Here is a 15,699-nt window from a genome sequence, read left to right on the forward strand (position 1 = left end):
CATCTGAGGAGTCCTGTTATCCATCCGTTATCCAATTGAAAATAATAACATTGCACCTTGTTTTAAATGTTAGTTTGCCATAATTAATTTTTTTTCTTTTCTTTAGAAAGTTTTAGATCTGGGATTTTCAGCATAATCTTTAGTGCCACCTTTGATAGTCCGAAAGTACATTCCTGTACATTTCTAATACAGTGCAAATATATTCTTGGTCCAAAAAAAAGGTAATGAATAAATGAATAAATACATGAATGCAAGAGAAGAATGCGGGTTGAGTGCGCTTCAGAGAAGAGGGGGAGAGAATTGAACTCATTGCTTGGACCCCCTCCCCCCATCTCTTCCTCGAGACCCCTCGCTGGGGCAACAGGTAGCCAGTTTGGCTGATTCATGTATTGTGTCAGAACTCCCCACACATTACTCACACACTTCCCCGACACTCCCACCATATATAATGCATGACAAACGTGCCACAGCGTCTTACGACAAATCTTCATCATTTAACACCTGAGAGGCGTTTCATCTGCTGTTTCACACGCGTGAAGCTGTTTGGGGCCCGGGGAGGGTGATCTTCCTGCGGCACCCAGCGTTCCAGGACCCCGTCTCCCTTTGGAGGGAAGCTTCTTTGGAATTTGTTCTTTTTTTTTAATCCACATTTCCAAGTCAGGGCATAGGCCTAGAACTCCACTGCTTTCAATTACCCACCGTGATAATTACATCAGCATTACAATGTTCAGTTTAGAACACTCGCATATGTGTGTCTTAACGGGTTAAATGTAATCTTGCAGCGCTTATGCACAATGGGGACATTATTTATTTATTTACTTATTTATTTATTTAGATTTGTTTTTGCGCAGACCGTCAGACCCGGTGTGAGAAATTGATTGTAATAAAAATGTAAAGCAAGAGCCGAGCAGTTCCGCCGATGGATTCATCAGCTGCTCTGACACTGGCGTTGAATCGACCGCAAAATATTGACAAAAAAAAAAAAAAAAAAAAATACATAATAATAATCGCTGAAGAACGCGATGCCACCCTGTCGTTTCACCGTCTTTTCACAGCGCCGACGAGCCCCTCGGCAGGGGTGAGGCAGAGAGGCCAAGCGAAGATTCACTTTATCGAGAGCAGAGGCCTCTTTTAACGGCCGTCCTGCTGTGGCACTGAGCTTAGGCCACCATTTCATACCCCACCCTCCCTGTCCCAGGCCGTACCTGACACAGTGTTGAGGAACATTGTGCTTGCAAACTGCAGAACCCAAAAAAAGAAGTCAATCTTAACAAATATGTTCGTCATACACAAGAACGCGGCTTTGTTCGTCACCTCTGAAGGAGTCGTCAGTCTGCGTCTTCCAACGGGTGGGACGGGTTCTTACCTGAGCCTAAAACCTGCAACCTTAGGTTGACAAGCCAAGTCCTGCAACCGTTATAGTACCACTGTCACCGATATTAATTTGGAGACAAAGCACAGAGACTCACAAAGGGAGTTACTGTATTATATTTTGGATATATTCCATTTCCTGAAATACTTTATTTATCTTTCTATTTTTGTTTGTCTTATCTTATCTATTATCTGTCTTGCTTTTCTGTGTGCCATTCTATTTTTAGAAAGGAGCCAAACGAAATCGATGAGTGATTTCATCACCCTTCAAATAGAGCCTTAAAAATACACCGCCAGCCCACATGCCATCTTTAATATCCCACGGTGGAATTAAATTGTCTTGTTAAATCATGTCATTCGGAAGGAAGTTACACCGACGACAGTTTGTATAACTGAACTCCTTGACTCTTAGGTTTATACCAGTTACAGCACCGACCATCCTGTGTCAGAATAAAAGGGTCTGGTCAGGGCCGTGTCCTGCCATTTAAAACAGATATGGCAGACAAACACTGCCGCTTTTCACAGGCGTGGCTGTTGCTCATTCCAGTCTGGCATTGTCAGCACTGCCATTGACTCGAGTGTCAATTGAAAGGTGTGTCACCCCACTGCTGCCCAATGACAACGCTTTCTGCAATAAAGGAGAGATGACCATACCTTCCCTGATTGGTCAGTGGCAATGAAGATGACACTGTTCAAAAAGCAGACAAGAGGCAAGACAATGGCAGAGGTAAGTTCTCACATAGTGTCATGTGCCCCAAGATTAAAGCCAATGTTGGAAAGTAAAGGCGGTTATGTGTTGAATAAGGTTATTCAGTTATTTCAGTGAAACGCATATGGGTGTACAGTGCTTCTTGGGTGCCGGCAATGATTCTCTGACCTTTTACAAATACGAAGAAATTGATTGAATATGCAAAGTTAATGTAAACACATGTGGGGTATGATTGATATTTTCATTGAAAAGGTCTGCGAGGCCTTTAAACGGCCTTTCAATCCTGATCTGATACAAGATACTTACAAAAACATATTTTCACATAAACCACGGTGGCCACCTTTTAATTCAGCGCACAGTCCCATTTCAGGTTCCGCAATCAATCGCTTGGTATCACACACTTATTTCCGTCAGACTTTGATGAATGCTGTTGTCTGCAAATACGAGTGCTTTTTTATGGATCGCCGCATATCATGTTAAAAGATACGGCACTAACATTAGCTGTGGCCAATATACAATTTAAGTAACATCCAGAGGACCGATGCCGCGGCGAAGAGAAGAAGAACGGCTGAGCAGGGGAAGCGTTTCAGAAAATATTAGAGACAGCCAATGGCGAAGAGCAATCGTAAAGAATGGAAATGAAAGACGATAAAAGGATAGAACCCAACGTTAATTTTCTCTGTGCGGTTTTTTGGTCAGCGAGGCACTCATATAAAACCGTAAAAAGTAATGTTTTCCCATCATGAGGAATGCGCGTTTGATATGTTGGCCAATGGCGCCCGGTGCAGTTTAACTGAATAAAGAGGAGCGCCGGTTTGGCTGACGACTCCATACACTGTAGAAATGTACAAACCGCGGCGAGAGTCCGCTGTGTATACAGGGCCTAAGGTATTCAAACAGCACGTGGCGTGCCAAGTTTGTCTCACTTTGAAAAATGCATCTCTGCTTTCGAGCTGACCTGGAAGATCACCCCAGAGAGACGTTTCCTGCCCAGCGGCAACGCTGCAAAGATCACTTGCCACACTTCAGCAGAAGGGCTGGCTCCCGGGATTCAAGCGCTTCTCCAGCAGGAGGTTAAGAATCAGGCAGCGGTGGAACGGATGCTCTCCGCGCAGCACTCCTCCTTCCCGTCAAAATCAGGAGCGCTGGGGATTCGCCTTATCCACCACATAATCACGCCTGATTAACCTTTACAGGCAGCCAGGCCTATTACAACTAGAAAACGTTTGCTGGCCTGAGAAACGCAGGCTGTTGTTGTGCTAAACCCTAAACTACATGCAGTATACTTCAAATTACCACTCTGCTCTGATGAAGGCTATGGCTGACATGTGCTTGCATTCAATTATTGTTAAAACATTTTAATGAATAAATGAACTGAATCCGATACAGTTTTGAAGGCCACTTGTGTGTGCATGCATACCAATTTATAGATACTGTACATTGGTCTCTGGAAGTTTAATAATTAAGTCAATCAGTGAAGGCTAGATACAATTATGTCCAATGAAATGTGTATTGACAGTAGGGTCACAGATGGGTGAAGGTATTCCATGACAGACAGACATGAACGACATGCTAGTGTGCGCTGACTTCCTCCAGTCACTGCTCTCTCCCAGGGAATCCATAATCAGCTAAAAAACAGGAAACAGAAGTTTATTTTATTTTATCTTTATATGTTTATTTTATATTAACAGACATAAGACAAATACAGGAGTTGTCTGTCCCTTTATGTCAATTGTAAGTTATTGCCACAAATTGGACAAATTGAATTACAAGTTGAACTATTTAAACTTAAAGTTAAAAATGGCCTTTTGTTCGGGCAATATACACTCAGTGAGCACTTTATTACAACAGTGGTACACAGAAGAGCATATCTGAGTGGATAGGCTACAGCAGCAGAAGATTTAAGTAAAAAAATAAGTCTAATATTGAGGTAGTGTAAAATGCCACAGCAGTATGCTAATAGGCAAACAGTAAACTCTGTAAATGCGCAATTATTTCATTAGCTTTATTACTGGAATATTTCAGTAATTTTCACCAAGCCTCAAATGGTATTTCCACAAAGTTTCAGCTCACCTGCCCCCTCAGTGGAATGCATTATTTCATGACTGTAGACTGTAAACACTGGTGTGAATTTCCTCCTGACTGCTTAGATCTAAATACAATGTATATGACGGCAGAAAGAGACTTCAGCTTTCTCTATACTGGGGTATGCTTTATCTAAAATGCGATCTTATCTGTGGTCGGTCCGCTGAGATCTGAGCGACTCCTTGAACTGATACCAGTGGGGGGGAGGAAGTGGCCCCTGTAAAAGGCATCACTTTATTCAAGAATCCAAACCTAATTACTGAGTGAGGCTGTTAAGAGAAGGGGGGGAAAAAAAAGCTGACATTTTGACTTGCCCACTGGTTACGACCCTGAATAAAACATGAAGCGAGGCGCTGAGGATTTTTACCCAGAAGCCCCGCGGCGACACGGTCTCGTCGGTGGAGGACGTCCTTGCGTGGAAGGTCCGCTGACATTATCATAACTGTAACGCGGAGATGACTTTCTGCCAAACGCCCAGACATCACAGGACTCCCACAACTTCAACGGTCGGGACCTCCGTTCTCGGAAACGCACGCCAACGCCGTCGCCGTTTGAAACGTAGAGTTTTCAGTTACCCCGTATTTCACTAAAGACACTGACAAATTTGGGGAGGAAAAGCGCTGCAGAGCTCACTCTGTTTGGTGTAGGAGGAATCCCTCCGTGACGAAGGACTAAAAAGTTGTATGTTAAGAAAAATCCACACTGCAGCCTCATACATTGGCTGTCTTAGATGAAATGACATATTTTAGGAAACTTAAAAAAATAGATGGATTCTAGAATTTATTTCCAGCTGAATATTTTGAGCTCGGCAGCTAATTACACACAGTGCGGTGGTCCTGGAGCAACCCCGGCCCCTGCGTATGCTGTTGTACTTGCATTGCGTAATTGCAATTCCTGAAGTATAAAGGCCTGCTCATTGTTTTTAATTGGAGCCATATTCATTTAAAGACTTTCAATCAGTCAGATCATTTCCCCGACAGATAATGATTTGGTTTTCTGTAAAAAAAAATGTGCCGTGGCAAATGATTCCTTCTGGGCGAGGTTACAGTGTGTATTGGTGAATTAAATGACAGACTCGGAGCTGAATTCAGCAAAGTCCTTAATGCTGGAAGTGGACACCTCATCATTGAAATTACACCATGTGGAAAATGAAGAGTTCAAGGACAAAGAAAATGGTAATGAGCCAAGCCAACATAAAAAGTGTGTTTAGGCACAGAATTGGCAAACATTAATTAAAGGTGCAAAATCACAAATATGTGATTAGAGCATTCTTAACTGAACATTCTAATGCTGGTGTACTGTAACAATCACAACTGGTAATTGAAAACAATGAAGTTCTAGAACATGAAAATAATGACAAATAATAATACATTAAAATGTATTAATGAATTAACTAATCTTCAAAGTCAATCAAGAGATTGGTTTGAACACGAATCAGCATGTCATAGTGCTCCAGGGCCAGGGTTGATCATAACTGTTAAAATGAGTTGAGATGCATTCTAACATTTTAAAGAAAGCATTTCCTTAAATGACAAAAAAAGTTTATCTTTTGCATGCTCCAGAACCAACGTGGACTTGCTTTACTTCTTGGTAATGATCATGGTGATTATTACAATGTAGAGCAGAAAAGAACGTTTAAATTAATTCCAATAGTTCCGAGTTGGATTATCCTTTAAGCATCAGAATGATTTATATATCAAATATGTATTATTTGCAAAAGTGTGTCCGGTCATCAGAGGAATCTTACTCCATGCTTATCTTGTGCAAATTTGTGCTGTCTAATTTTACTGTAATGATGTCCTCCTCTGCAGAACTGACCTGAATAGCAAACTCTCTGGAGCTCCATATGTGAATACGGACAGGTATGATGAGAAAAACGCAAGGACGGCCAGAAAACCTGCAATGCCACTGTGTCTTCTCAGCTCATGGAGGTTGGCAGCTTAGCATATCGGTTACGTACCAGGGCTCACAACACCTTCTCCAGTAGGTTCGATAGTTATGTTGAGCTCTACTCGTTTCACAGTTATACTGTATATACTGCAAAAAACACCTGTGCTCTATAGTAACCAGTGTTCCTTCTCTACTCTTTACTCAAGGATACTACCACATTACAGCTAATGAATATTCACAGAGTCTCCTGCCCAAGGACAGAAAATCTATCATCGATGGCATTGTCCTTGGTCACACCCTTCATGCCTATTCATAAGATGGATCAAACCGGAGCATTTCAGCTCACAACGGTAGAGAGACAAGAGTTTCATGTCAAGAATGTGGAGCTGGCCATTTCTAAAGGGGGCTTCCAACCTCATGTCTCTGCTTACTAATGTTTTACGTTCAACGTATCTTAACTGATACGATGGACCAACTAGTCATGGTCTTCAATCAGAACCTTGAATAGATTAACTATGTATTTTAATGCAGAGGGAAGCCGTTAAGCTTGGACATCACCGGTCAATGGAGTCTGCGATATTCAAAAGCAAAAACTGCACAAGCAGGCATATGCTCAGGCAAAATGCACGTACAGGCAGAATATCTTCAGTTCCTCCCATTGATCTGGGATGATAAAATAGGGATTGAATCTTGGAATCATCACCTGAGGGGAGTTCTACCAATCACAGAGTCATTTCATTGGAAGAAATAGAACAGTCCTGAAGGTGATTGGTGGATCATTTACTGGCTATACTGTACACTACACTGTTGGCTTTGCACTATTCATTGTCACCAACATATTATGTGATTGGTGGAGAGCTCTTCCCTGGTCTCTAAGAGAAGAGTGATATCTCTGTGTCATTATCCTAGCCATTGATATGCAGAAGTCTTGGTTCCAGTCATGTCAGCAGTTGACAAGGGAGTTCAGATATGGACTAAATGCAAATATAATAAACTCAAAGAATTGAATATACAAACCCAATGAAAAATGTCTGAATTATGTATTACTCTCAGGTTCTTAGAAGTAGACGAGTCTAGTCATTCAGAATCAAACAACGTGACATACATGACAAGGCTGGCATAAGGAAGTCTCTGCAGATCCAAGGAACGACAGCACCTGTGAGATATCATGCTGTAGTTATTAAAAGGGCCTATGGAGAAGCGCAAACTATATCAGACCGACCTAGGGAAGCCTGCTCAGAGCAGCACCATCACTCTTAGTATGTCTGTCCTCCTGCTTACCAAACGCTCACATTCTCCTCCAATTCTCCTCCAATTCTCCTCCAATTCACACCATTCCGGCATGTTCCGTCTCACATGTTATTCCATAATTACATGCTACATGTTCCTCCAGTTTGGTTCTTTTATGAGCTAATTAGCAAGTGGCAGGACAAATTATTAGCAATAATCTACAACAGAAATATTGAAATATGGCATTTTGGTGTCAGAAGTACTGAGGGTTTTCCTTTGTTCCCTCTAGACCAGGCGAGGAGGGTCTCTGGCTAATTGCTGACATTAATCAGTCAATTCAGACTGACTATCAGGTAGGAAAGAGATCAGAAGTACTGCCAGCCTTGATGGTCACCAGACTGACTGTCAGGTAGAAAAGAGGCCAGAAGAACTACCAGCCTTGATGGTCACCAGATTGACTGTGGTCAATTTGGAAAATGCATGGGCTTTATTGTCAGTGACAAGACGACTCAGGGATCCACATGCATCATAACGCACTTTTTGCAGCACTTACAAATGGAAAGGTAGAAATGTGGGTCACTGTGAAATGTGAAATTTCCTGTTCCTGTTGAATTAGTCTGCATTGTATCAACACACCCGCAGGTATGACACCTACATGATGACTCATTTTGAATCCTTCAGCTGGAAATGCTAATTCTAATTCCACCAGGAAAACTCACTTTCCGTAACACAATCACTTCATCATCTTGTGAACTAAGCCAAACTGTCAGCAGAAGGAGCATTATTAAAACTGATTTTGAGACAATCTTGTATAGCCTGTAGTTAATCTTATTTCCTGGAGACAAACAGATCGGGACTTCCTGCTTAAGAAAAAGAACAATATTAGACAAATCATTCAAGTGTTTTGATTTCAAGTGTAACATATGAGCGGCATACTTTTCATAAAAGTGGGAACCTGAAGTGCATTTATTTAAAAAAATGAAAAAATTAAAAATGCACAGGGAAACAAAGCCATTCTAAACGACAGTCGGATGAAATGCTTCCCGAAAGCGGAGGAATGGGAATAAGAGCATCGCAGTGCTGCAGCTTCACTCGTGTCATAGGAGCAGTTTTCCAACAGGCTCCGCTTCTGGAAATGCTTCTGTCGTGTAATTATGCCACTTCATCTCTGGCAGTGTGTTTGCTCACCCACTCCATAGGTCAGTGGGATGGCTTTCCGAGGATTCAAACGTTCTCTCAGGCAGCCATTTTACCTTCTCCCAGCACCATGGTGGGTGAGGAGAAAGGCGATAAGAGTTCTACAGGCCCAGTGCTGGGAGGAGAGGGGGCATATGCATTACATTACATTAATGGCATTTGGCAGACGCTCTTATCCAGAGCGACGTATAGTTTAGGCTGGAGACAATCCTGCCCTGGAGCAATGCAGGGTTAAGGGCCTTGCTCAAGGGTCCAACTGCTGTGCGGATCTCATTGTGGCTACACCGGGGATCACTGACTCCATCGCTAGCCTTTTTTTATTTTAAACAATGTTTTGTTCAGTCATTAAAATATCCAACACAACTAATACACATAACATGAAAAGTGATGGCAAATGTGGGATTTTTTTCATTTGTCATTTAATGAAACCAGGTGAAAGTGTGTTCCCTGTCAAATTCTATCAATAATTTTTAAAAGGGTGAATCTTCATTCCCTTCATGCAAATCTTGATTTTAATATTCATCCCCTTGATATAAATCTTGATTTGATTTGATATCTTTATTTCAAACATGTAAGATGGTAAGAAAACAGAAACAGATGAACGATAAAATATAAAAAGTTATAATATATTCCCTCCACCAGCACTTAAACTTAAACCTATTTACATGTGGGAAAAGGAGTAGGAAGAAGTAACACTTATGTACACCAACCCCTTTAATCTTGATCCAGCTACTCCACTGGACCTGAGGACCAGAGATACTATAAGTATCTGTGGCCCTTTTCCTCAGATAATGGTCCACAAGGACCAAGAACTGCTTGTTTTCCACCCTCCCTTTAGCTGGGAGGCAGGTGTTTCTGGACAGTAATACTTCAGTTAATTACCTGGGAGGGAATAAAAACTGGACTTGAATTTAAGGGCCAGATTTGAAGATCTCTGATCTAGGGCTTAGATCAAGGGTGCACAATGAGGAGCAATCTATTTCAAGATGAAATGACAGTCTGGGCTCTTAATTATCTTAACTGTTTATTTTAAATGTAAAATTACCGATAGGGAGCTACATATACACTTGCAGAATGCACATGCACCCTTGCAAAAAGCATTTATGTACATTCTGTAAGGGAGCGGGGAGGAAGGGCCAGACACAACCGAAAAAGGGAATCTTAAAGTTACCCACAGGACGTGTGACAAGCACTACTACTGAGGCCACCAACCCTGGTCTGGAGAGCTACTGGGTCTGCTGGTTTTCACTGTTACTCTGCACTTAATTAATCGATTAGAGCAGATGATTACACAGCTAACTCACCTCATCTGGTTACCTGGGCCTCAACAGGGTGCTGATTTTAAGGTGAAAACAAAAACCAGCAGACCCAGTAGCTCTCCAGGACCAGGGTTGGTGACCTCTGCACTAATATAATATAGGGGTCTCCTTAATATAATCTAGGGGAACCACTAGAGGAGAAAAGGGAAAACACAGAATACTCCCAGGCGAAAAGCCAACTAAAACTGTACCAAACCTAGTAGAAGAGAGTCCATTTAAAATTAAGAGGTACTCCCAAACTAAAGAATCACAGGAGCAGGGATCTTCCAATTCTCTGAAGATAACCCCAAGTAATCATCTAAATCCAGCTCCTCACAAACCGGATTGCATCCGAAAGAGGTAAGAGACAATATTTGAGAAAACTGATATGGCTACTCGAATACAGGGCGACACACCTTTAAAACATAAATAAATTCAGACTTCCTGGCTACCTCAGACCGGTTCAGTGTCTGAAGCGAAATGCAACCCTCAAGCACAAAACAGAGGGACCATGAGCCTTAATTAGAGTGGAGCCCGCCTACCAATAATGGATCATTGGTTTGGTAATTAGACTGCACCTGGATACCAATTAACCAAGGCGGCAATCTGCACGCGTGAGCCAAGAAGAAGGTACTGCCTGGGAAATGAGTTGAGAAACCCTGACTCATTGATGTAAATTAAGCCGGAATTACTGGCCGAAAGAAAAGTCAACATGCATTCTGGCCCTCCCGAAGCTGTGCACCCATGATCTAGGCCAGGGGTGTCCAATCTTATCCAGAAAGGGCCGGTGTGTGTGCAGGTTGTTGTTTTAGCACAGGACTAAGACAGCTGATTCTGATTCTACTCATCAAGGTCTCGATTAAAGACCACGATTAGTTCATTAGTATAATCAGGTGTGTTACTGCTGGGTTAAAACAAAAACCTGCACCCACGCCGGCCCTTTTAGGATAAGATTTGACACCTCTGATCTAGGCACAAGGGACAAGAACGAGATACTCTGATTGTTTTCACCCGTGTTGAGTACGTGAGTAAGAATGAGATGAACAACATGACAACTGGTGAGCCCTGTCTGTAAACTCAATAGGACAGGAAAACATTCTGAAATGTAAACTACTGCATTAGTTTATTGTCACAGATATTTGTTGTTGTTTAGTGTTCACTTTTGAAAAAATGGCAAATGGCCGATGAAGCAAGGGCTTTTCTGATCTGTAGACAAATATTGCGGTTTTCTACAGACTTCAAAGCTTTTTTTCTCCGCAGAGTTCTTCTGTCGGCTGATGGTGGTTTGTTTTGTGTTGCTTTTGTGATTGAAAAAAAGATTGCATCACTTTCCTTTATTAAAATACAAAAGATTTATTGCTGAGCTGCGACTGACATAGCCCAGTCCCCCAACTTCACATTTGGAAAACAGTGCCATCTTTCATGTCTTATTCAAATACACATGGATGCATAATGTATGCTTCAAATAAAACTATGTTCCGAGGGTGGGTGGAAGTAGACTTTAACAGTTAAGAGTGCATAAATTCTCATAAATTCATTATATTGCGTGAAGATGTAATATAAAATGATTGGGTGTTTTAGGATGCTCTTATAAGAAATCAGTCCCAAAGGGCTGGCTGGACTTCAGTATTTATTTGTTAATATTTATTGATATATTTGTTGTGGCACCTTGCATGGTTGGGTGCTGTCCATGTTTCATCTGCCTCAGCTGTAGTGCTGAGCTCAACACGGCTTCATGTGATTTAGCAGGATTTTACCCACAGCCGTATATCAAGGTGCTCAAAAAAGGTTTTGTATTGTCTCATCTAAAGGCAGGCTATATACAGTGTATTTTTTATCGAAGCGCGGAAACAGTGGCCAAGGCCTCACAAGCACCAGCTCAATACTGATGTCCAAATCACACAGACACACAGGCACACACACATGCACACACACACACGCACACACAGTGTCATAGGAGTATAATCACCCATTTCCCAATAGGGTCTGACAGCAAAGCAGTTTTAATACACAAATCAATTTTGCATTACCTCCTTAAGGCCGAGAGTGCCCACAGTGAAGGATCCATAAAAAATTGATACATCTAAGAATGTAAATCAGAGCCCCCTTGTGGGCTTGTATACGGAGGCTAAGCTCTTGAAGGGACAATGTCAAGCAAGGTGGCAGCCACTGTTTGCTCTGCTTCTCAACTTATGAAAATGTAATTTTCACTCTCACTCTCTCTTCTGGAGACTCGCTCCGCAACAGGAATTTCAATGGGAGACCTTCACAGAGCAGGTAATGCCCGGGCTGGAACTAAGAACAGTTACAGTACTGTCTGGAACTAAGAAGAGTTACAGTACTGTCTGGAACTAAGAAGAGTTACAGTACAGTCTGGAACTAAGAAGAGTTACAGTACAGTCTGGAACTAAGAAGAGTTACAGTACAGTCTGGAACTAAGAAGAGTTACAGTACAGTCTGGAACTAAGAAGAGTTACAGTACTGTCTGGAACTAAGAAGAGTTACAGTACAGTCTGGAACTAAGAAGAGTTACAGTACAGTCTGGAACTAAGAAGAGTTACAGTACAGTCTGGAACTAAGAACAGTCACAGTACTGTGTGGAACTAAGAACAGTCACAGTACTGTCTGGAACTATGAAGGGTTATAGTACTGTCTGGTACTAAGAAGAGTTACAGTACAGTCTGGAACTAAGAAGAGTTACAGTACAGTCTGGAACTAAGAAGAGTTACAGTACAGTCTGGAACTAAGAAGAGTTACAGTACAGTCTGGAACTAAGAAGAGTTACAGTACAGTCTGGAACTAAGAACAGTCACAGTACTGTGTGGAACTAAGAACAGTCACAGTACTGTCTGGAACTATGAAGGGTTATAGTACTGTCTGGTACTAAGAAGAGTTACAGTACTGTCTGGAAATAAGAAGAGTTACAGCATACACCTTATGACACTGACAGTCAAGTAATTTGTTAAAATGTTTATCTGGACACTGCCAGATAACGTGTAGTTATTGAAATAACTCATAATGTCGTTATGAGTAATCATTTGCTTTGCCAAGGTTTTGTGGTCTTGCTGATATTTTGTTGTATTTTCTCAATTCCTAGTCCTTTCCAAATCCCTGAGAAGGTCAAAGGACACTTTCAAATGACTCATTCTGTTTCACTTTGGTAGGATACCAGCAACGTTAGGTAAATTTCAGTTACAAAGTAGATAACAGTGATCTACAAACGCAGAGTAATATTAAAAGATGTGTGAACATTCAATTTAGCTGTGTGGATATTGGCACACACACATACACAAACTATCATACTAGTGTTATTTATGTATTTATTATTTATCCATTTGCATATGATATATTATGTACACAGAGAGATATTCTTTTAAAGAAACAATTGCTGAATCGCCACTTGCCACAGTTACTTTACTTGTGGCAAAGTAACTCTTATACAGCAAATAATCCAAAGAGTAGTGTTAATATTATGATATCATATTACTATTGTTATTGTTATTGTTGTTGTTGTATTCTTGTAATGGACACTGGGTCGTATTAGTATGTTCAGTGCTCTATCACATTACTACATTAATAGAGCACATTTGTTCTGAGAGAGGAGCATTTTGGACACACATTAACACTGTTAATTTGCAATAAAATAAAATGCGCATTATTTTTTGATTACCCCCTGAGTCACCAATGGCCAAATAAATAAATAAATACAGGAAAAATATGTTATTAACCGTTGTATAGTCTTTTAATGCCAATTTTATAGTCTTAGACTTCATAGAAAAATCCAGTTCATCCACTCAATACACCACTAGTCATCATCCCTTAAGGCAACCGAGTCATCTCAATTCAGTAATCATTTACTGTTAGTCATTTCATAATTACTCATCTCAAATAATTGCACCTGGAAACATACATGAGGTAGTTGTCATGGCCTTTGATACATATTTCCTTTTTTTTTTTTTTTCAACCATGATTCCTGACAATTTGTTATTGATATGATAATATTTACCTTACATCAAATACAGTATGATTCATGAAATGGTTATTTGCTAGCTTTCGCTGATTATTAATTAAAACATATGCAGTAAAGATTGTCTATTGGCACTGCAAATTGCTAAAAGATATTATCACTGAGCACAGCCAAAACTGGTGCACAGAGTAATCTAACACATTTACCACAAAGTTTATTACCAGGAATATTCATTTCAAAGCAACAATAAGGAGTCAAGTTGTCCCTGTGTGCTAATTGAAAATGTATGTTGTAAACTGGTAAGCTACATTCTTACATGGACCTTGGTTTTCCATATTCCTCTAGTTCAGTCCATTCACCACCAAACACATTCTGACTGGTGAGGTTTTATGAAGTGAATGACAACAATGTTTTTGATTCCTCTTGGTAGTATTTGTTTGATACTGGGGCCTTCCATTTAATAGCTAAAAATAAAGTTAATGAGGTTGATTTCCATGTGTTTTGCATGTTGCTTATCCTGGTCTAAGGAATGAGCAGTCTATTCTTTATGTATTTTATTTTAGCTATGTAATAACCCCGGAAGGAACAGACCCTTTTTTCCAGCGCTTTTGTTTTGCTTGGTGAGTGCTGTTCTGCTCTTGCCAAATGCAAGTACCAGAGTAAAAGGGTAAACAATATTTTTTTTGTTAATAAAGTGGATACTCATTTCTGTACTTTCCCATTCATGGCTTAGAACAACTGGTGCTATGAAATAACATATTGGTCTCACAAATGTCATAAATAGATGCTTTTAAAAGGGTTCAAGGACTCCTCAAACCAGTGCAAAATAAACCTTTTATGTTTCACTGCTTTAATGAGATGAGTCAACAATAATAGATTGATTACAGAAGACCAAGAAACTTGGATGCAAGCACATGACATTTGCAAAGCAATACTGATGCATAGCTGTTTGAAATTAATTACTGATATGGAAAGCCATCATGGTACACTCAAGTGTACGCGGCTCAAATCTATGATATTGCACATCTAGTGGACAACTACTCACAAAAATAAATAAATTTTACTTTGAAATAAGCAAGCAATTCAGTCCCTGGAATGGAGAGGAAGAGAGTTGCCTGACTGATCAGCTGCTTCGTTTTAAAATGAAAGGCTGAACGACAAGGAAAGCTAGCAGATCCTGTGGCTCTCCAGGTCCAGGGTTGCCCATTCCAGAGATAGCCCATTCTCCAAGCCGGAATGAGTGTATAGAAATAGTAATATACATTGCATATACACTGTATATATACTCTCAGATAAAATGGTCCCAAAAAGAACCCTGTAGTTCCATAGAAACCCTCTCCAGTTAGGCAAACTGGCTCTTCTTTCTGTGAGCTTTCACACTTCACACTTACAGTATGATAGAGGGTTCCATAAAGAGCTAAAACAGGTTCCTCTACGGAGAGTTTTTTTCTGAGAGTGCGTGTAAAATATAAAGATCAGGACGGTCAGACCTGCATGAATGTGAGGATTTAAACACTGCCGTGTTACCGGTTTGCAGTTTCCTCTCATAAAGTCAAAGAATAGCATCTGATTCGTTCCACCTCAATTGTGCTTTAAGGATACCGCAAAACTGTCCTGTGCCCACTCTTCTTAAAGGAAGGTGCTGTTCTTTTACGGTTTCAGTTCTGTTTTTACTACAGCACGTTTGGCTTCTCCTTTTTTTCACGCCGGTGGAAGTAATTATCCAAAGTCGCCTCTCTTCCCCCTACCCTCGATGGTTACCAGGCTGAAAATAACTGCTGGGTTTTTGAGATAACCCCAGTGCTTTCATGAGTCACAGCTCAAAAGATGAGCTAAAACTCAGATGGGCTGAAAACCTCCTACACCAAAAAAAAAAAAAAAAAATAGAAGACCTATGGATGTCAAATTATGCACTTCACAGGGATGGTTGCCATGGCGATTACTAATGTCAG

This window comes from Conger conger, chromosome 6 (assembly GCF_963514075.1).
Source record: "Conger conger chromosome 6, fConCon1.1, whole genome shotgun sequence".
Classification (NCBI taxonomy): domain Eukaryota; kingdom Metazoa; phylum Chordata; class Actinopteri; order Anguilliformes; family Congridae; genus Conger; species Conger conger.